Here is a 22144-nt window from a genome sequence, read left to right on the forward strand (position 1 = left end):
GTGATGTCCAAACATCAGTATTTTCATGCACAGTTATTTGTACAGGCAGGTGTATAGTTACAGTTAAGTGAGGCCCAGCTTCAAAATCAGGCCCAAATGTATGCATGTACCCGGAGAAGGGTTAGCTATTAGATAGGGTTCTGAGAAGGTTTACTTGCTTGTTTATAAAGCAGTTTTAAAATGCTCATATGAAAGACACTATGTAAGCAATATAGCAAAGAAGCAATGTTACTTGAGCTTTTTCCTCCATTATCCCAGCAGCACTGATCACTTGAGCTGAGCTCAAAAACTGATGGGGTGTTCTTTTTGCATAGCAAGATTGGAGATAGTTCAGACTCATAAAGCAAGATAGTTTCAGATCAGCCTTATCAGGTTCCTTAATATCTCTCTGGATGTCTGGCTATCGAAAGTAGGAAGACAGATTTAGGCATGTGTGATTACTAATGTAGGAAAGGATTACATTCTAATGGTCTGTCCATGTCTCCCCTCTCCGGCAGGAGAATATTTTAGCCAAACCTAGTTTAAAAAAAACCTCTTGCAGATTGAAACTTTGTTGATCCTATTTTTATGGCGAAGGTTAGGGAAGAGCTGGACCAGTTCACCCATAATTCCCAGATGGTGAGAGAGTAGCAGAAGAAGACAAACTTGGCAGGGAAAAGGATCTAACACAGGCTTTCAAAGTAAGAATGATGTTACAGGGTAAAGGAAGGCAGAAGGTGCCAGCTGTCTGACAAAAGAAATATCATTACTCACCCTTAAAGGACACTTGTGCTTGGTATAGTTATGGGTGTATCTTCTGAAATTTCTTTTAAGATAGCTGATTTAGCTTTTATCTTGCGTGGTTTTTGCTTTTATGCAGTTAGGGCCCAATTGCAAGCCCTTACTCATGCAAATAGTCCTGTTGACTCACTTGAGTAAGATCTGATCTCATGAGTGAATGCTTGCAAATGTTTGACTGGTTAAAAAAAAAACAAGCCCTTCCCGCCCTCATACCCCCACCCCTCCACAAATCTTTGTATCATTGCTAAAAGGGAGACTGCATAAATATACTATCGTCTCTCCAGGATGGGATAAAAATTGCAATGGCCATTCTGCAATGCTCTTGGGTCATAGATCTCCCTCCAAACTCTGCTCTCCTCCTTGCCTGCTTACCTTACTGAGAGGCCGGTATTACTCATGGCTAGACATACATTTGTTTAAAAAAACCCTGAAGATAGAAAGTTTATCTGTGAGTTTTAGTGGTAGAAATTTTATAGTGATCATCACTCTGACTACGGGATGTTTCTTACATTTTACAAGTGTAGGGATGATTGAAACAGAATAGCGAAAATTCGGTGTAAAAACAGGACTACTGAGATTAAACAGGTTGAGAGTTGTCTGGCAGCTCCAAATACTGCAGAGAAGTATAGCTCTAGAGTGCAGCAAATTTCATCTTTGAACAGGTTTATTGTTTTATCAGTTTTTTGTTTAAGAAGGGTTTCATTATATATAACATTGAGATAATTTTTTGCATAGCAGATTTATTCAACAGGTTTATTCTTTTAACAACTCATATTGCATTTCACCATTTGGTATGTGGGGTCTTATTCATCAAACAAGTTTATTACTTTATCAAGTAAGAATTTTAAAAAGTTTTACTAATAATACACAATGTGTTAAGATTTATGGGCAGCACATTATTCTATTAGGATTTTTAGCCTTGTGCTAGGCACTGGAGAGGGATGATGTAAGTCAGTTGCATTGTTACCACGGAGTAATGTAAGCTACATAGTTACTACATAGCAGTCCTTCTAAAAACAATAGTAATTACACTGTACCTCATATTCTCTTTTGATAACTGTAACATATCTCCCTTTGCTGCCCCAGTGTTTTAAAAACACTGAAAGTCCAAATACAATGACCCTGACTAAATTGGTGTTGTAAATTAGAACAACAAAGTGAGATAAAAAGCAATATTGGCACTGGCAATAAACTGGAATTGTGTGATCGTTTGATACACATTATCTACCTCTAGGCCACAGGTTGATCAGAATCACAGAGCTTGGATAGGTAGCCTACTTGTGAACCTGTGTAGGGGCATGGCCATATTTGACATCTCCACAAGTTCTGTTAAAGTAATGACATAGGATTGAGCGATACTGACAAGGCAATCCTCAAATCATTTTTACAAGGTCCATCTTCCAAAGGGAATGGCATGAAAATTCAGGCAACTGTCACCAGTTTGTAGCTCCTGTTTAGCAGCATAGTTAAAAGTAGCTCTGGGCACTGAGTTATCTTGTATTTTTAGGTTTGTGCCCATCTTTCTACTTCTATGTGGAGCGGAGGAGGATTCATATTTTTTAAAAAAATCTTCAGCTACTGTGACCTTTATTATTATTTGTCCTTCTGTAACATGTATAGCAAATTCAGTAAAATCTGATTTGCCCTAATAACAAGGAAGATCCATTGCAGATTTTCATATGTTGTGAACTAGCAATTAAGAAAGTGCATAAACACGCACACATGCACACAGAGCAGGTAATCTGCATTGCAGAGTGTACCTTGTTCATGTGTTATAAATGTAGTTAAAACTATTTATATTTTATACTGATCCCCTTCTCCTGAAATCTTTACTCATGTAAATTGTCCTTAGTCATGGGATTAATCTAGTTGAATTCAATAGGATTACTCTTATGGAAGGAACATGAAGAATTGAACCCTATATTAGTAAAGTTACTGTTGCATATATTATAAAATAATGAAGTTTTCATAATATAATGTGCTTTGGCTTTCTGCTACTAAATCTTCACTGAGCCGTGGGGGGCTGCCATTTTTCTGGGGAAAGTACTGGGCTTGTTTATGAAGAAAGTAAGAATTATTGAGGTTCTAGTGTACAGTAGATATTTTCACAGACTTGTGAAACCATTATTTTTGGACTTAATAATAGATGTATGTTTTAATTGTGAAAACTGTGTTTAGCTATTTTATTATAGAAGTTCTTATTTTTAAAGAATTGCTTTAATGTACTGACTTCTACTTGATAGCCTGAAAACTTCTAAGGTACCTGTCTGGCTTGTTGGTTGGTTGTATTCTCTGGTTACATAATTTGCTTTAATTAAAGCACCTAAACAAAGAATTTCTAAAGACTAACTGTGCCATTTGGCACAGCCCCTGATTCCTCCAAACATACCAAGTTCTTTTGGTAGCACTCAACTGATTAAATAAAGAAAAGGTTCTGACGTGTGGGAGGAAGAGCTAGTGTATTCAGAAATGATACTGACACTTCGGGTGAAATTCTGACTCCACTCACTTCAGTGTAGCCAGGATTTCACCCAATGCCAAGACTCCAATTGACTTCAATAGGGTCAAGATTTCACCTTTTGATCTTAAATCCTGCTTTCTTCCTCTGATGCTTGAGGTGAGGAAAGTAATGTGTTCTGTCCTGCAGTCTGACCCCTCCTGACTGGGTACAGTAAGGAAGCATATTTTGTCTTGTATTTTGTGTCTCAGTGGAACTCAGTCTACTTTCACTTGCACTGTCTTAATTTCATTGATTTGCAGAGGAATTACTCCTAGATTCCAGTGGTTTAAGTGAGGGAAGAATCAAGACCAATATCTTGAACATTAACTTTATTTAAATATGCTTTTTTTGTGGATTTAATTCTCTGCACTTTGAAAAAGTGACATGTGGGAGAGATGAACCCACCAGGAGTTCATCAGCCTGTTGTGAACGTTTGCTCCACACTTCAAGAAAAGTGTTGATCAGCTCATGCCAAATGACAGTTCTGGCTGTGTAGGTTCTTTGTGGACCTCATGTATTCCTTTTAATAGGCAGGTCTGAGTGTGACTAGATCCGTGTTCTTGTTACTAAGCAATCCCATGCTGTAGAATTCCAACATGGCATTGACAGCTGATGCCAGTTGTTTACACTGTTGACTCTTATTAATCCAGTTGATTTTCACCTCTTCCTATATCATAATGTATGTGGATGACTTACTTGAAGCTATCGATACATCCAAAGCATGCAAGGATCTATCAGATACCTCCCTTGGATTTAAGGTCTTATGGTGGCAGCATGCAACTTTATAGCTGCACTGTCCCCAGTCTGGTCGTACTCAGTGTTGCTGTATAGCCTTCTCTACTACACTACTAAATTGCTCTATGGAGATGATCCATTAAGAATCACAATAAAGCTTGAATGTTTGAATAACCTTTGAAATTATTGACAAATCAGCCCCAATGGGCTGCCTAGGAGCCTAATGTGGAGCAAAAGATCGATGACAATACTACGGAGACAGGATCCAGACTGCAGCAGTGAGGGGATATGTCATATGATTTTTGCATGCTGCCACTAGAGCACAAGTATAGCAGGGATAATGTGCTATATTGGTGCATGCTGTCTCACCTCTCATGCCACTGGGTATAGGACAGTCTGACCAGGTGTTGTATTTGCAACTAGGGCTGGGCTTCTTTTGAAGTTTTGCTTAACTCAAATTGGCAGATTCAGGTCAGCCTGGGGTTGCATCCCATGGCGGTCTTCCTTCAGGCATTGAGGTTTGCATGAACTCGAAACTTCAAGCACTATGCAAAATTCCACGTGAACCCTGAAAAATCAACAATATTATAACGATATCTAGTCTGCCTCTCAAGATCCTTATATGGGCTTCAGCATCATGCTATCTGAGCACCCTACAGTCTTTTTTATCCTTGCAGCACCCCAAAAGTATCTCCATTTTATAGATTGGGACCTCAGGGACAGGTAGATTAAGTGATTTGCCCAAGATCATAAAAAAGTCTGACACTGCCAGGAATAAAACCTAGGTCTGCATAATCCAAGTTGAGTGCCCTATCTGCTTGGTCATTCTTCCTCTCTACCCCTCTCATCAGAAACTAGGTCCTTTCCCTTTCCCTTAGGCATCTCCACAGAAGTGAGGAGGGCTTACTGCCCTACAACTCTTCCTTCTGATCCTACAGAGTGTAGCCAGCTAGCCTATTTTCTCTCATCCCCTTTCTTAATCTGGATGGGTTTTTTTCTGGGTGGGCTTTCTTAATCCGGGATGTTTGAAGCTAGGTGTCTTTGGCCTGGGTTTGTCTTTCTTTGTGAAAGCTTCATACAGCCATAATAACTTTTTATAATTAGTAATACAACTTCTTTATTAACAGCATCTCTCCTCCTGTAAAAAGGGCAATTGAGTAAAGTTTATTCATAATGCTCCGGTGTTTGGTGGAGACTACAGTAAAGTTCAAAGAGCCATTATTTTCATTTCCCCAATAAATGTATTCCACCTGCATCTATTTAGCGCAATAGTGACCTCTAATGGCTGGTTAGATTAATGATATCTCAGGAGAAATATAGCTGACATTAATTCTTATTTAAAGGTAGAAGTATGGATCTGTAGCAGGTATTTCCCCCTTCATTCTGAGCACACCTTTAGAAAGGTCAGCTCTTGGAAAGATCTGAGAATCTGTTCCTTTTCCCTTGTGCTGGATAAAGGCACCTGACCTTTCAGTGATCCTAATTTCTCTTTCTTTTTTCCACCATCCTGCCTATTATTTATTGAAGCTGAATGGATCTTGTTTTTTTTAATAGTTTCTAAAAGAAGTGACCAAAGGCAGCGATGACACAAGTTAATATTCATCATATCTTTGCAGAATAATACCTTTGTGTAAAACTTGAATGGCAATATCATGTAATAGTGTCACATTTTGTGTTACACCAGGAGATGTTAACTCATTCAACTCACTGAAGTTCTTGGTGGTGGATCTATTATTAATGTTTTGGGGGGGTAGAGAGTACACCCTAATTCTTAGCGTCAGAGCTAGCCTTGACAAGTATTAGGGCTGCTTCTGGACAAGCCTAACTTGCCCCATTAATGTATGATCCTTAATGGACACCATATTGGTAGAGGCTAGGCCTATGATAGAAGAGATGTGCTGACCCACTCTCTACTCCCTATACTGAGTGCGGGGGTGGAGCAGCAGGTACAGGGCCCAAGGCTGGTGCATCTGTGTCAGCAGGGAATTTTTCTGCTGGCCATTTGCAGTATGTAGCCCCTTTGTGCCTCCCCAAGGATGCAAAGGGGCTGGATCTGATCAGGGAATCTAGCTCAGAATGTAGAGGACAACTTAAATGTCAAGATTGTTAAATTTATTTTGCAGGCAGGGAGTTACAGGGTGACATGAGCCTATTCCAATCCCAGGAGGCATGAGGACAGGAAATCCATGGGACCCAGAGAGAGGATGTGTGAAATGAATGCATAGTACCTGATTTTCCCCTTGGCCTTGACTGCCTATCTGATTGAGTGCAGTGCCTCAGGACTTCAGAATACCCCAAGATCTGTCAGGGCTGAGGACTGAGCAAACAGAACACAAAAGCCAGGAGCAGCTGGAAAGAAATGAGGAAAAGGTCAAGTTCCTTCAAAATTGCTTTGATTAAAGTAACACATTTAATTGGGGTGGGGGGCTTTTTTTTACACATTAAAAATAATGTTCATAAATCTTGTAGCAGCCAATGAGAGAAACTTGGACAGGAATAGAACAGGGCTGGGTAATGGGGTGAAATGGAGTGCACAATACCAAGAGGGAAGGGCAGTGGAGGGCAAGGAACCAAGTAGGAAGGGAAAATAGATCAATGGAGGTAGGAGACAAGGTGCAGTGGAAAGTAGATTGGACCAATGCTGGAGAAGGAAAGGGAGGACCTAAAGAAAATGGGAAAGGCTCAAGGAATGGTAGGAGGGTAGAGAGAACTAGAGAGAGCAGAAGGCAAAAGAAAGTGAAGAGCATACTCACCAGCAACCACACTCCACACAACAAAAACACTAACCCAGGAACCTATCCTTGCCAACTCTGTCCACATATCTATTCAGGGACACCATCATAGGACCTAATCACATCGGTCACACTATCAGAGGCTTGTTCACCTTCACATCTACCAATGTGATATATGCCATCATGTGCCAGCAATGCCCCTCTGCCATGTACATTGGCCAAACCGGACAGTCTCTATGCAAAAGAATAAGTGGACACAAATCAGACGTGAAGAATTATAACATTCAAAAACCAGTCGGAGAACACTTCAACCTCCCTGGTCACTCAATTACAGACCGCAAAGTCACAATACTCCAACAAAAAAACTTCAAAAACAGACTCCAACGAGAAATTGCAGAATTGGAATTAATTTGCAAACTGGACACCATTAAATTAGGCTTGAATAAAGACTGGGAGTGGATGGGTCATTACACAAAGTAAAAACTATTTCCCTATGCTAATTTTTCCCCTACTGTTATTCACACCTTCTTGTCAACTGTTGGAAATGGGCCATCCTGATTATCACTACAAAAGTTTTTTTTCTCCTGCTGATAATAGCCCACCTTAATTGATTACTCTCGTTATAGTTGGTATGGCAACACCCATTTTTTTAATGTTCTGTGTGTGTGTGTGTATATATATATATAATATCTTCCTACTGTATTTTCCACTGCATGTCTCCAGTGAAGTGGGTTTTAGCCCACAAAAGTTTATGCTCAAATAATTGTTAGTCTCTAAGGTGCCACAAGTACTCCTTGTTCTTTTTGCTGATACAGACTAACACGGCTGCTACTCTGAAACCAGAGTAGTTCTGTATATCCACACAGGATTCCAGTATCTGCTACCTTTTGCCATTTGTTTTTTAAAAAGTTAGGTTTTCCACCATGATTGTTCATTTTAAAAGGATGTTATTTGATAACATGCTTTTTCCCTAGTGGGAAACTTTAAATTTGGTTCATTCTAGCTAGGTTTTTTTAATTTGTCATCACAGCAAAGTGTCTTCTTCCCAGGGCCGGCTCCAGGCACCAGCCAAGCAAGCTGGTGCTTGGGGCAGCAGCTTGTAGGAGGCAGCATTCCGCCCAATCCTAGGGCGGCACGGCCCCTTTTTTGTTGTTTTTGTTGTTCCTGTAGGGGGCAGCAACGTGGAGGACGGGAGCGCCCTGCAGCAAGCCCAGCAGGCAGCCCGCGTCCTTCCCTCCCAACCGACCGGAGCGGTGTGGAGCCCTCCCGGCAGGGGGCACAACGCGAGGGGACATGTGGCCGCCCCCCTTCTTTCTCTCCCCCTGGTCCTTCCCTCCCTCCCCCTCTGCAGGGCAGGGAGTCCCCCTGCACCCTGGCTCCAGCCACGCCGCAGTTTTTTTTTTTTTTTTTGCTTTGCTGTTCTGGCCGCCGCAGTTTTTTTTTTTTTTTTTTTGCTTGGGGCGGCCAGAAAGCCAGAGATGGCCCTGCTTCTCCCCCAACAACAGATTAAGATCTCGTTCTATCCACTCATGCTAGAATCAGCATCCAAATGACCAAACTAACTATGCTGGTATCCTTGCCTATTCCAGCACTTGAATCATCCCATCATCACTTGTTTCAGCACTGAAGCTACCTCGACGTTTACCTACTCCAACCTTTCCTTCTTCTTGTGAACTCTTGTGCCTCTGGTATCGGGTATTCAGATGCTGCTCTGGAACCAGCATCCAAGCTGCCTGAGCCTGACCCTCAATGCAAATATCTGCAAATATCAGAATTAGTGACTAAGGCGTCTGGGAGTTACAGGGTATGGACTATGCCCCAGCCTTTAAGTTAAACAAACTAGAGTGAACCAAATTTAAAATGTTCCACTGGGGAAAAAAATATGACCAAATAGCTGGGAGTACCCCTTTAATGCACCAGACCCTATGGGGCTAACTTTTCCACAAGGCAGACCATGCAGCTTCCACAACTTCTGACTGGGCCTTTGGGCTCCAGCAACCCCTATTTCTCACCATGGCTCCCAATAGCGAAGCCAACTGAGATTAAACACCCGAGAGAGGCTTTTCTTTCTTGGGAGCAGTGCAAACTGAGTATCTGTAGTGATGCAGGTTTCAAAACATGGTAGCATTTATTAGTTTCCTGGAATGCAGCAATGGAGAGACATGCTAGTATGGGAAAGCTAAGCATAAGACAGTCCATTTTGAATGTGGGTGGTGGGGAGGAAGCCATGGTCCAAGCTATGCTCTCCTGAGATGCAAGTTCTCTCTCTCGCTCTCAGTTCCTGTGTCCCCCTTTCCAGCATCAGCCCTAAGACAAAGTTGCCGGACACCTCTTGCCTTTGTTCTCCAAGTAGGGGCTTTTTGTTCTAACTTGCTGTGGAGTTAATGTTCCCCCATTGTCTCTGTAGAGTCTTCCATTCCAGTCAAACCTAGTGGCTTTGTATCCCAAACACCTAGCCCTTCTCCCCCTTGTCCCAGAGAGAAAATTAATGGGTAGCAATACCTAGTGGGGAGGTATAGGGTCATATATCTTGGCCAAAAACACTTACCAAATTTTACCAATTTACCAAAAATTACTAGTTAGAGATTGAGGCCTCCTGGGAACTGTACATGTATATAACAAAAAGCTGATCCCTGAGTTTACAATCTAACTATAAGGCAAGAAGCCACCATTGTCTTCTTCCTATGGCTGATGTAAATGTAGAGCAACAACTGTAATTTTATATTTAGATTGTTAAGCCAGACAACTGCGTGATTGTAACACAACTCGTGTTAAGCCAGAGTGTATTGCTGAGATGCCTCCTTTATATTTGTAAATTGGACATTGAGTTGTTATATGTTCCATGGTCTCTTCTGGCAGCCCACAGTCGCACACTGAAGAGTCTTCAACTTTCCATTTGTGCAGCAAGTATCTGCATTTGCCATGATTTGTGCAGATACAGTTTAGCCTTGCCCATAAGCTTCATGGGAGATCAAAGTCATCTCTTCTGCATCGGATCTTTCACAAGGTGTTTTTTGGTGACTTCTTGTGAACCATAGTAAATGTGACAGACAGGGGGAGAACAAAGTGATGCAAATTATCTGATGTATCGTGGGGTGAAGCCCTGCACCAGTGAAATCAGTGGGAGTTTTGGTCAGCAGCATAGTGACCTGAGGTTTATAAAGCTGGGGATATAAGCAAAGAATTCTTTAAAGTGGTGGATATACTTTCAGATCACAGCCAAGAGGCAATCACAAAGTGAATACAGAGCTGGTATAGAACTTCTAAAGGGGAACTAAAAGCTTGATCCTGCAGCATTGAAGCTACTGGGAGTTTGCCAGAGGTTTCAATGGGAGCAGGACTGAGCCCTAGTAGAAGAGTTGATATTTGTATTTAGTTTGACCAAATCAGTCCTAATGAGACTGAGGGAAATGGATTCTGTGTACAATTATATCAGCAGAACTTATCCTTGGACCCTGTGGGAGCTCTATTTGAACTAGGTCTTAGGGAATAACTTGGCTCAGAACAATGGGATCCTGCATGAGACTTATCAGGCATTTGGTGACAAGGAGGTGGAGAATCATCTAAAATGTAGATGATGCAAAGCTGTTCAAAAACATCTAATTAGGTGTATTGGTCAGGAAATAACTGCTGTGTTTATTAAAGTCAACCACAATTCAGAGTCAGATGAAACCGTAGATTGGGCGGGGGGGGGAGAGGTGGGTAAGGAAACAAAAGACCTTTGCTGAAGGTATTCACACAATAATGTCATGAGAGGACTTCCCCCGGTTTACAGATATACATTTTATGCCTGGAAGAGGAGTAAGAGAGAAAATGCTGATCAAGTTACAAATCATACAGGTGGATTTCAATGGACCTATGTGTATGGGCGGACTAGTGCAATGAGTAGTGGATGCTTTTCTGAAGCGCAAGCACTCATTTTTAGTCAATACATTAATCCAGGGGTTCTCAAACTTCATTGTACCGTGATCCTCTTCTGACTACAAAAATTACTACACGATCCCAAGAGGGGGGCCCGAAGTCTGACCTGCCCAAGCTCTGCTGCCCTGGGTGAGGGGACCAAAGCTAAAGCCCAAGGGCTTCAGCCCCAGGTAGGGGGCCTGTAACCTGAGCCCCGTTGCCCAGGGCTGAAGTCCTCAGGCTTCGGCTTTGCCCCGGGAGGTAGGGCTCAGGCTTTGGCCTTGGGCACCAGCAAGTCTAAGCCAGCTTTGGTGACCCCATTAAAATGGGGTCGCGACCCACTTTAGGGTCCTGACCCACAGTTGGAGAACTGCTGCACTAATCCAACACAGGAAATGGTATCTGCTACCAAGGAAAGAGAACTGTAACTGGACATATTTTCAGGAGGCTGCAGGCCAGTTACAGCCTTGATCCCAGTTCAGATCAGAATCAAGGAATGATGACATATCTAGTTCCCAGAGACCCACAGACTGAATTGCATAATGGGGAAGGGGGCAGGGAAATTAAGGTGCTCCCATTTGTTTAGTGAGAGTGACATTAGGGAGGGAGAAGGACCTACAGTGGTGGCTCTTTTGAGAGAGCATAGAAAAGGCTACGCTACAGAGCCGGGGAAGGAATCAACTTAGGGGAGGAGACTATGAAAAGGCAGAAGCCCTGGAATCCCAGCAGGGGAGAGATAGTAGTCAGTTATAGGTGGAGCTGCGGTCTGAATAGGACCTGCAGAGAGCAGCCTGGAAAGGAGCCTGATGAAGAGTCATAAAAACAGAGTCGTGAAGGAGCAGGAACTGTTGGGAGAGGTAATTTGTTTGCGACCTGAAGAGGCAGGCGACCAAGGAATTCTTTATCCCTTAGGTTGGGGAGGGTGTAAATGACTACTGATACCAGCTCTGCATCAACAGTAATTAACTTGAATAAGGGGTTAAAGGTTAGACCTTTGGTGGAGCGAGGAGAAAGACGTATCCTGAGATGACAGAACTGGAATTGGCTTCAGGCCTAGTAATGGGCACCCTCTTTTATTTAGCAGTCATAAGGAATGTGGGAAGATGCCTCACCCATCACTCACCCGCATCAAGGGGAAGATACTGGATCCTGTAAGAAGAGGTTTTTTTTTTACCTGTCTAGAGAGGAAAATCACCAAAACTACCCAACATGCCAGAATGAAACTGATGCACAGCCATGCATCCTGACACCAGAAAGGTAAGAACCCCTTACTAGACCAGAAGACCATACCTAAAACTCTGCCTCAGTGTGTTCAAATACATTTTTTCTAATATCCACATATCACAGAGGATATTTGCTACTCGGTCTATAATTATAGCTAGTAGGGAATATTCTTTTTTCTATTCTTGCTTGCTTGAAAAACTACTATAATGACTAATGACCAATTCAGTCGATAATGTTTATTCATCAAGAGTTGATCTAAGACACAAACAACGTGATAAAATTGACGACTTTGCAAGGCAGCCAGGATCTCAAAGATCAGCTTGTGAGCACTAGATGTTTGCCATTCACTGTGCTTCATTCACTGTAAAATCATATAGAACATACAGGTATACTACTTAGTCCACACTGGTCCCATCCTGATTTAAAATCCTACGTGTGTTATTGATGTACTCAGCTAAAAAACTAGCAATTACTCATTTTATGTCATACCTGTTCTCTGTTGTTATTTTTCCTAAGACCCAAATGTGGGGCAAAGGCCCACACAGGAAGGGGGAAGTAGTTATGGAAACCTAAATTGCATTAATGTAACCAATATGTTCTACAGTCTCTGGTTCCTGGAACAGTGCTTCTGATATTAACCTTGCTGCCATAATAGCAGAAAGGACCCCAGGTTTGCCTGGGATGGAGTTCAAATCTAACAACATCCTATGCAATCCTGGGATTCCCTCGCTACTCTTGTGACAGCAATGTTTATGTCAGAAAAATGTCTCAGGAAAATACACATGGACCTCAGTGCCAGATGCGCAAAAAGTAAGGCTCATGGGTCCAAATCATTACTCAGGCAAGACTCCCATCAAAGTTATTAGGAGTTTTGCCTGAGTAAGGTCTGAGGATTGCAGAATTTCACTCAACATGATTAGCGCTCCTTGTAATCAGGGACAGTTGGGAGGTATCTCAGAGTGTTTATGTTTTTGGTTCTTATAATGAAAATGAGATCCCTTGTGTAGCCTCTGCCATTTTGCACGTCAAACTGAAAGAATATATGCTCGTCATAGGCATTAGTGTCTGAGCTTAACGACAGAAACTTCAGACAAATAAATCCATATGCCATGAAGGATTTTCCTAATGAAATGGAAGTACAGTATTGTTTACACAAGGTTCTTTAGACTGTTTCCAAACAGCAAATGCTGGACGTTGTTGCAATCCATAGATATCCACTAATGTGGACAGAAATTAAAATGTAATATTAAGCGGCAGGTTCTCTTAACTTTTCCCAAAGTATTTATGCAGTTGCTCTGAGCACCCCCTCTGAACTTTTCCCCTCATGGTGTTTTTTTTTTATTGACATTCCAGCCCTTGAAACAAGGTCTTCGCTCCTTTTCTCATTTCAAGATCTTGTTTTGGGAAAGCTCTAACACCTGTCCACTGATCGCCTGCCAGTCTGCATCTGTGCCCAGCTGACAAGGCTGTCTGCTTTGACTAATGATGTGATTGATGGACAAAATAAGGAAGAACACACAAAAAAACATTTCTGTCTGGTCTGGTGTGTCAGCAAGCCTTCATCAAGTGGCTGCTGAAGGTATATTTTGCTGCATGCCTCATTACACAGTAATGGCATTCCCAGGCAAAGCTGTTTCTTTTCATGACACAAGACAGCAGGCAGCTTTATGGACTCTGGGCCTATCAAGCCTGGAGGAGAGAAGCACTAAAGAGTGGTCATTTCCAAAAGTGCCTCAAGTTGCTTTTTTGTTGTCATGAATTTAATATGAATCAACACAATATGAAATGAGCATGAGGAATTTTAGTGACTAGTCATTTTTTAAGACTGCTGTCTAAACAGCCATCAAGGAAAAAAAAAAACATTTTCTTCTACCAAACCTGTTGCAAAAAGAAGTCATCTGTCAATTTTATTACATTAAAAAAGTACACATAGGCATATAGTCCAAACAAATGTCTGCTCCACTGCTAAACATGTGGAAAATGCCACATATCTGAAGCAAAAAAGGCAATTCACTAAGCGGCTGAATGCAATATTTAACCACTAAGATGGCCCTCTCTTTAGAGCTGTATGAAGAACATTCATATACACTATGTACATTAGAAGATTGCCTACTTCAGGTAACAATAATTGTGATAGCAATTAGGCACTGAGATATGAGGCTAGGGTGACCAGATGCTCCGATTTTTATAGGGACAGTCGCGATATTTGGGACTTTTTCTTATATAGGCACAAATTACCTCCCCACACCCTGTCCTGATTTTCACACTTGCTGTCTGGTCACTCTATATGAGGCTATACAAAGGCAACCATGAACCCCACATACAGCTTGTAGCAAGGTATAAATAGGAATAATCTATTGTGTAAAGAATAAAGGGTTGAAGGAATTTACCTTCCCTTTTCTGTTGATCCAGCTTTGCTTTTTTATCCACTGTAGATTTTAAAGATGTACTGCACATTTCACTCTGCTTTATCATTCAAATGGCTTGTTTTCACATAGCGTTCTCTATCCTGTGAAGATTTTGTGCTTCCTATATGTTAAATTTGATAGTTTTCCATTTAAAAATATTTTTAGAAGGAGAAACAGTGAAAAATAAGTTTTAATTTCTTAACCAAAAATCCTTTTCCCCCTCCTGGCATGATGGTCTCTTACCATAGTGAATAATTGTGAATAAACTGTGATTTTAATGAGTTGTGATTAGACAAGAAGCCCTTCTTCATGTAATAAATACTCCATGATAAATTAGAAAATGTATAGGAGTTCTTTATTCCCATTTAAAGAGAGAGAAAAACATCAATGTAAATTCTTGTTATGACAAATGTAAGAGATAATCTTTTAAAGTGCATTTAATTTACTGTAATAGTCAGAGCCACTTTATCGATGCCTAAGAGTACAGAAAAAATGAATACAGAATAATTCAAAGCAAATAAATAGCATGATTAAATTCAGCATGGCACTTACTTACAGACACAATCATATTATCCTTACATATGAGTTAAAATAATAATAATGGAAATACCATTTTTGATTTAAGAATAAGACTCCTATGTAGACATGAATAACTAATGGGAGTTGTTAAAGGCTGTTAACCTACCTTCTTGAGTCTCGATACTAAATAAGGCAATTCCAGACTCAACGAAAGAAATTCTGTTGATTTGAAAAGTTTAAACAAAATAATTATTCTATCAACTGCAATAGGGAGCTAAATATCAAACACCTGCACATTTCCAATGAGTTCTCTTTTGAAAACCAGAAGCAGCTGGGTGGAGGAGAGGCCATTTTATCAGTAACCAATAGGTTTCTGTGCTCCACTGACCTTGAAGTCAATACCAGTGCCAAGGGCTCACTGTCTGCTGTTTCTTCTTGCATTATTGGTTTGAGAAACATAAAAATGTCACAGATTTACTATAAATCACAATTCAGTTGGGTTTTGTTGTCTTGGTGCATTTTTTTACTTTAGCAAAGGCTGGTCTTATTCATTTGCAATTTCTGGGCAAAGTGTACAGTAGTTAGCAGAATGTGTCTCATTGCATATCCACAGAGTTTTAATGTTTTCCTTTAAAATAAGGGTCATCACATTTTCATGTATGTGTAGATTGCTGCTAATTCCTGGTGGATAGCAACGGAAGTCATGAGTGCACTCTCTCCGCTACATCTGGAACACAATATGGACAAAAAGAGAGAGGCAGAGCTATTTTCCCACACCTCTGCTCCTGCTTCTTTTTAATCACACGGAGTCAGTAAGAGAGACATTCAGTTGTCTAGACTCTTCTATACAAAGTTGTTTACTGTGTCAATTTGTTGGGGTTTTTTTGTTTAATAATCACAAAAACAATACCTAGCTTTTATATAACACTTTTCGTCTGTAGATCTCAAAGCACTTTACTGTATTTCCATGTACCTACATTTTCATTTAGGTTGGGACCTTTAGAGAATGATCATCTTATCTATCTGTTCAGAAAGCATAACTAGGTATCAATGTGGATCAGAAAAGTGGTTTGAAAAATCCCTATACTTAGTCCTATTTTTGGCAACTAGTGACTTCAGGAGCCAAGGAAAACAAGAAGAATTTAACTACACAAATATTCTTTTATCGGCTCCTTGCTTGGAGCCCTGGAAAACAGGTTTCCAGTTTTGTGGATGCTACATAGGAACTCAAAGCGAGATATAACCTTAGGTTATGTTTTTTTTTTTCATGTTAGAGTAACCTGCCACCCATTCACATGCCTATACATGTATTGTGGCATATATTTACTTTCCTAATCAGGTTTGTGTATCTTTCTTTATTTTTCCCCAAAACCCCCTTAATAATTTTTCATGATGGCAACTGTGTTGTCCTGGCTCTTCCTTCCAAACTCCCTACAGATAACTGAAGGTACTTTTGACATGCTAGAATAGTTAAACCTTGTAATTCCAGAAGAAATGTTTACTTGTTTTCTTACCATTCCTGGTAGAAATGTAGCTTTTTAAGATCACAGATTGTTCAGTTGGCTTTTTTTGATGGCAGAAGTGTCATAAGTTTTTGATAGGCATATATTTTTATAATAATGATTTCCAGGGCATTTTTTCTCCCCCTGTCCCTAGTGTTAGGGCTGAATCCAGGTCCCTTTGAAGTTAACAGATCCCAAGGCCTAAGGGACCATTATGATCATCTAGGCTGACCTCCTGTATAATACAGGCCACAGAAGTTCCCCAAAATAATTCCTAGAGCAGACCTTTTAGAAAAATATACAATCTTAATTAAAAATTGTCAACGATGAAGAATCCATAATGACCATTGGTAAATTGTTCCAAGGTTAATTACTCTCACCATTAAAAAATTATACCTTATTTCCATTCTGAACGTGTGTAGCTTCAACTTCCAACCACTGGTTCTTGCTATACCTTTCTCTGCTAGATTGAAGAGCCCATTGTTAAATATTTGTTCCTCATGTAGATACTTATAGACTGTTATTAAGTCATCCCTTAACCTTCTCTTTAAACTAAATAGATTGAGCTCCCTGAGTCCATCACTATAAGGCATGTTTTCTAATCCTCTAAACACTCTTGTGGCTCTTCTCTGAACCCTCTCCAATTTATCAACTTTCTTCTTGAATTGGGGGCACCAGAACTGCACACCGTATTCCCATAGCAGTCACACAGGTGCCAAATATAAAGGTAAAATACCCTCTCTACTTCTACTCCAGATTCCCCTGTTTATTCATCCCAGACTCACATTAGCTCTTTTAGCCAGAACATCACACTGGGAACTCACGTTCAGCTGATTCTCCACCCAAATCTTTTTTAGAGTCATTGCTTCACAGGCTAGAGTCCCTCACTGTGAACATACAGCCTACATTCTTTGTTCCTAGATGTATACATTTACATTTAACATATTAAAATACATATTGTTTGCTTGCACCCAGTTTACCAAGTGATCCTGATCGCTTTGAATCAGTGACCTGTCATCTTCATTATTTATCACTCCCCCAAATATTGTGTCATCTGAAAATTTTATCAGTGATGATTTTTTGTTTTCTTCCAGTCACTGATAAAAATGTTAAATAGCAATACCCAACCCCTGAGGGACCTACTGAAAACACACCTGTTTGATGGTGAGTCCCCATTTACAATTACATTTTGATACCTACCAGTTAGCCAATTTTTAATCCACTTAATGTATGCCATGTTAATTTTACATTTTATTTTTTTAATCAAAATGTTGTGCGATACCAAGTCAAATGCCTTACAAAAGTCTAAGTATATTACATCAACACTATTATCTTTATCAATCAAACTTGTTATCTCATAAAAAATCAAATTAGTTTGATATTTTGACATTCCCCAGGGTACAATCTGGACTGCTGAATAGCTGTCTCCTCAGTTCTCCAACCTGGGATGCTTTTTTTAACCCTACTTTACTGGTGAACAACCTGACCAAGTAACTTTCTCCGCGCTGCACAGTAATGAGTGTTTCTAGCTAGCCACTCATGAATTACACTGCAGAAGAACACCAGCAGATACTCTAGTCCCAGACTTTTCCCCAGAAATGTGCATCTTGTATTGCCAAGCACATCACTGAACAATGCAAGCTCAGATAAAGTCCGTCATTTCATCAATGGAAAAATATATACACCAGCTTTGTTATCCCAAATGGAGTTTCCCACACACAAACACTGGTTAGATAAAACAGTGAAACAAGTTTATCAACTACAGAAAGAAAAGCAAGACTACAAGTAATGATGCATAAAGGCAAGGACTGGTTACAGATTTTTTTAGAAAAACCCGCAAGCTAAATACCTAACTTAATAAGCTAAGAGAACATAAAAGCAAAAGGTTTCTCTCACCATAAGCTTACAGCAGTTTGTACTGGCTTACTTCAGCCAGGATTCCCTCCCCCCCACCCCAGTTCAGTTCTTTAAGAGTTGTTGATTTCATTAGCAGAGATGGAGGAGGAGAGTGAGGTCAAGTGTTTTTATCCCCTCTTTATATTCTTTTTCTTGTGCTAGATACATCCTTTCTGAATCATAGTGACAAACAGTCTTTTGTGGACGTGAAGTTTGAACTGTCCTTGTGATGAAATGCAAATTTCTTGTTCATGCCTTATCCCCTGACAGAGAATGGCCACTTAAGCAGGTTGTAGTCGATTAACACCTGGTTGGGATGCCAATGTGTCTTTGTCTTTGAAAACTGGTTTGGGCCTGCTTTTCTAAGTCTGGAACATATTACAGCAATTTATACAGTAGAAAATTATAACCTTACATACAATGCTGATACACATATTTTATCAGGACAATAATGTTCAGCAGATTGAGTTTTCCAATGATACTTCACAAGGCATACTTTGAACAAAATGTATCGTAGTCTTGTGAAAGTGATGATAATGGTGTATAGTCTGTCACAGACTGTAAACCTGAATTGATTTGCATTAATTTCATTACCCTCCTTTAGCTCTTTATTAATAGAGACCAACAACAGCTGCTCCATTATCTTGCCTGGGATCAATGTCAGGCTGACAGGCCTATAGTTACCCAGGTCATCCCATCTATCTTTTTAAAAAGTTGGCATATTAGCTTTCATCCAGTCTTCTAAACTTCTCCAAGGCTTGTTGAAAATCAACATTAATGTCTTCTCAACCAGCTCTTTTAAAACTCTTGGGTGAAAGTTATCTGGATCAGCAGATTTAAAAATGTCTAACTTTAGTAGCTTCTCTTTAACATCCTCCAGAGATACTAATGGAATGGAAAGAGTGTTCATCATCACCATGAGAGACTATATTATCACTTCCCTCCCAGCCCCAATACAGAACAGACGTATTTATTGAACACTTCTGCCTTTTCTGCATTATTATTTATAATTCTACCATTTCCTTCTAATAACAGACCAATACCATTGCAAAGATGCTTTTTGTTCCTAATCTATCTTAAAAATTTCTTCTTATTGTCCTTAACTCTGCTGGCCATAGATTTCTTCTTGTGTACCTTGGCTTCCTTTATCAATTTTCTACAATTCCTAACTTCTGATTTATATTCCTAGCTATCAACTTGCCCTTTCTCCCATTTGTTTTATATATATAAAAATATATAATTTTTTTTACATGTCCCGCCACTTCCCCTCTAAGCCAGGTTGGTTTTTTAACCAGTCTGGCCTTCTTCCTCTAGACACTTTTTGGGCATCTAGCAAGTTGTTTTTAAATGATTCCAAGTATCATTCCAATTTTTCTGGTTAAATTCTTCCCTCACAGCTGATTTGGCTCATAATTGTTTGAAATTGGCCTTATTAAAGCACAAACTATATACATTATTGGTCTGGACTTCATTCTGCTTCCACATTATAAATGTGATCAAGTGATAATCACTTGTACCTAAGCTACCCATTAATTTTTAGTTCTGTGATCAGTTCCTTTTTATTTGTTAGGACAAGGTCTAATAAAAACCTCCCCCATGTTGGCTGCAACATGTTTTGAGTTAGGAAATTGTTATCTATAATGTTTATAAATTCCAAGGATGTTTTAGTACTGGCAGTATTAGAACTCCTGCAGATGTCATTAAAATTGAAGTCGCCCATGATCACACACTCCCCCCCACACCCTGGTGTTTAAGTAAGTAGTCATCCTGTTCCCTAGTGTGATTTGGTGGTCTGTAGCAGACATCAGCAGTACCCCATCTTGAACTATATCTGTTAGGATATTGATCCATAAGAATTCAAGATCATTTTCTTCCAAGTTACCAGTGACTTGAAAACAGGTAATGCCATAGAGTGCCACTGCCCTTCCCCTTTTGACCACTTGAACCTTTCTAAATAGGTTATAATCATTGACTTTAATATTCCAGTCATGGGAATCATCCCACTAGGGTTCAGTAATATCAATTAGATTGAATTTTTGCTTATAAATGAGTAATTCAAATTCCTCTTGTTTGTTACCTAAGTTTCTAGCATTGGTGTATAGGCAATTCAGGAACTTTTTCTCCATGTCCTTTGGTTTCTTGAATATTGTCCACATCTCTAATTTATGCTGTGCTCATATTTTTCCTATTTTCCTTCTCCCCTTTTGCTATTAGTTTAACACCCTCCAGACTACACTAGCCAACTTGTCCCTCGGGGGACTGGTTCCCCTTCTACTGAGGTAAAGGCCATTCAAACTGTACAGCCCCCTCTCCCCATAGAAGGTGGACCAGTGTTCTACAAACCAAAACTCTACAACATTTACTAGCCAGTAATTCACTTCCAGAATCTTCTTCCTTTGCTCATGGGACAGGAAGGATCTCAGAGAAGATTGCTTGGACATTCTTCTTCAGCATGCTTCTGAGTTCCCTGAAATCATCTACTAGCTGTGAGATATCCCACGACACAGTGTCATTAATGCTGGTGTGAACCATCACCAATGGATCCTGGCCCATCAGCTTCAGAAGCCTATCCAATCTTAGAGTGACATTCTGTGTCTTGGCTCTGGTAGCATGCTGTCCTGTTGTTCACCTGTTTCTTGCAGAATGGAGACACTCTTGGAGTCTTTGGATTGACCCCTTATTTATAAGGTTGTACTGTTCTAGGATGAAATACTTTCCATTCCTCTTGCTGGCAAAACTCACCTTGATTTCACTGGGAGTTTGACACATACAGAACTATTAGGTTGGGCCACAACGGTCAAATTCTGTTCTTTGATGTATGTGCCAGACACCCAAGGAAATCAGTGAAACATGCACATCTAAGGATGCAGTCTCATTGAGCTTGACAAAGTGAAATTAGATATAGATCTACTAAATAGTTAGTTAGTTAGTTTTTCTTATCCAAGATGTAATCATTGTATTCTGAGCCAAATGTATCCTGAGTTCTTCAGCTTTGATATTAATTAACTAAGCAGGTGGATTGAGAGGACCAAGACTGTGTGTGTGGTGACAGGATGGGAATGGAGTGAGCTCCTAACGCAACCACATCGATTATGAATATTTGAATGACAATTTATAAAGGCTGCCAATACACAGGAGGGATTTTAATATCAACAGTGCATTTGTTCAGAACTAACTAGAATCGGTGTACAAATCCTTCTGTTCTGATTGGCCTATTAATGGCTCCCAGTCAGTTAGGGTACAAATATTTGAGAAATTAACAGCCATTCAGAAAATAACTGTATAGTTGTCCTGTGCATTTCCATTGTATAGATGACAGTCAAGAGTCCCAAGGAATTGTAAATCTAAAACTTTCTATTTTTTTCTTAACTCTAATTTGGGATTCAATCCTGTAACTAACCTCTCAAAAAACTCAGGCCTAAATGTTCCACTGAAACAACAAACCCAGACTTTGCAAGATCAAAAAAACCAAGAATCATGATATTTAGCATGAGATGCACAACAACCAACAAACTACTACTATTGGAAAAAACCTATGAAAAAATATTTTAAAAAAATACTTATTGCCAAATTAAGTATATCTTTGAAGATCTGGAAGTTAGGTCCCAGATTTTTATAGATATTTAGGCATTGCCAGCCCCAGAATCAGGGAACCCAGAACCATACCCTATCTCCTCAACTGCATCCAGCATGCACACTATGTGTATTAAATAATATATGCATATAAAATATGTTAGGATTATGCAATGTATAAAGAATGTACCATATGTCATACAAAATAAGACTGAACAAGGTACATGAACAAATATTGTACAGCATATGGTGATCTAAATATTATCTTTATCTATAAATAGGATCTGAAATATCTGATTTAAAATAAGGAAAGGCTTAACATAATAGCAATTTAGGGGGAAATGTGTGTCATTAAAAGTTTTTGATGTCAGTGAG

This window comes from Chrysemys picta, chromosome 14 (genome assembly GCF_011386835.1).
Source record: "Chrysemys picta bellii isolate R12L10 chromosome 14, ASM1138683v2, whole genome shotgun sequence".
Lineage (NCBI taxonomy): Eukaryota > Metazoa > Chordata > Testudines > Emydidae > Chrysemys > Chrysemys picta.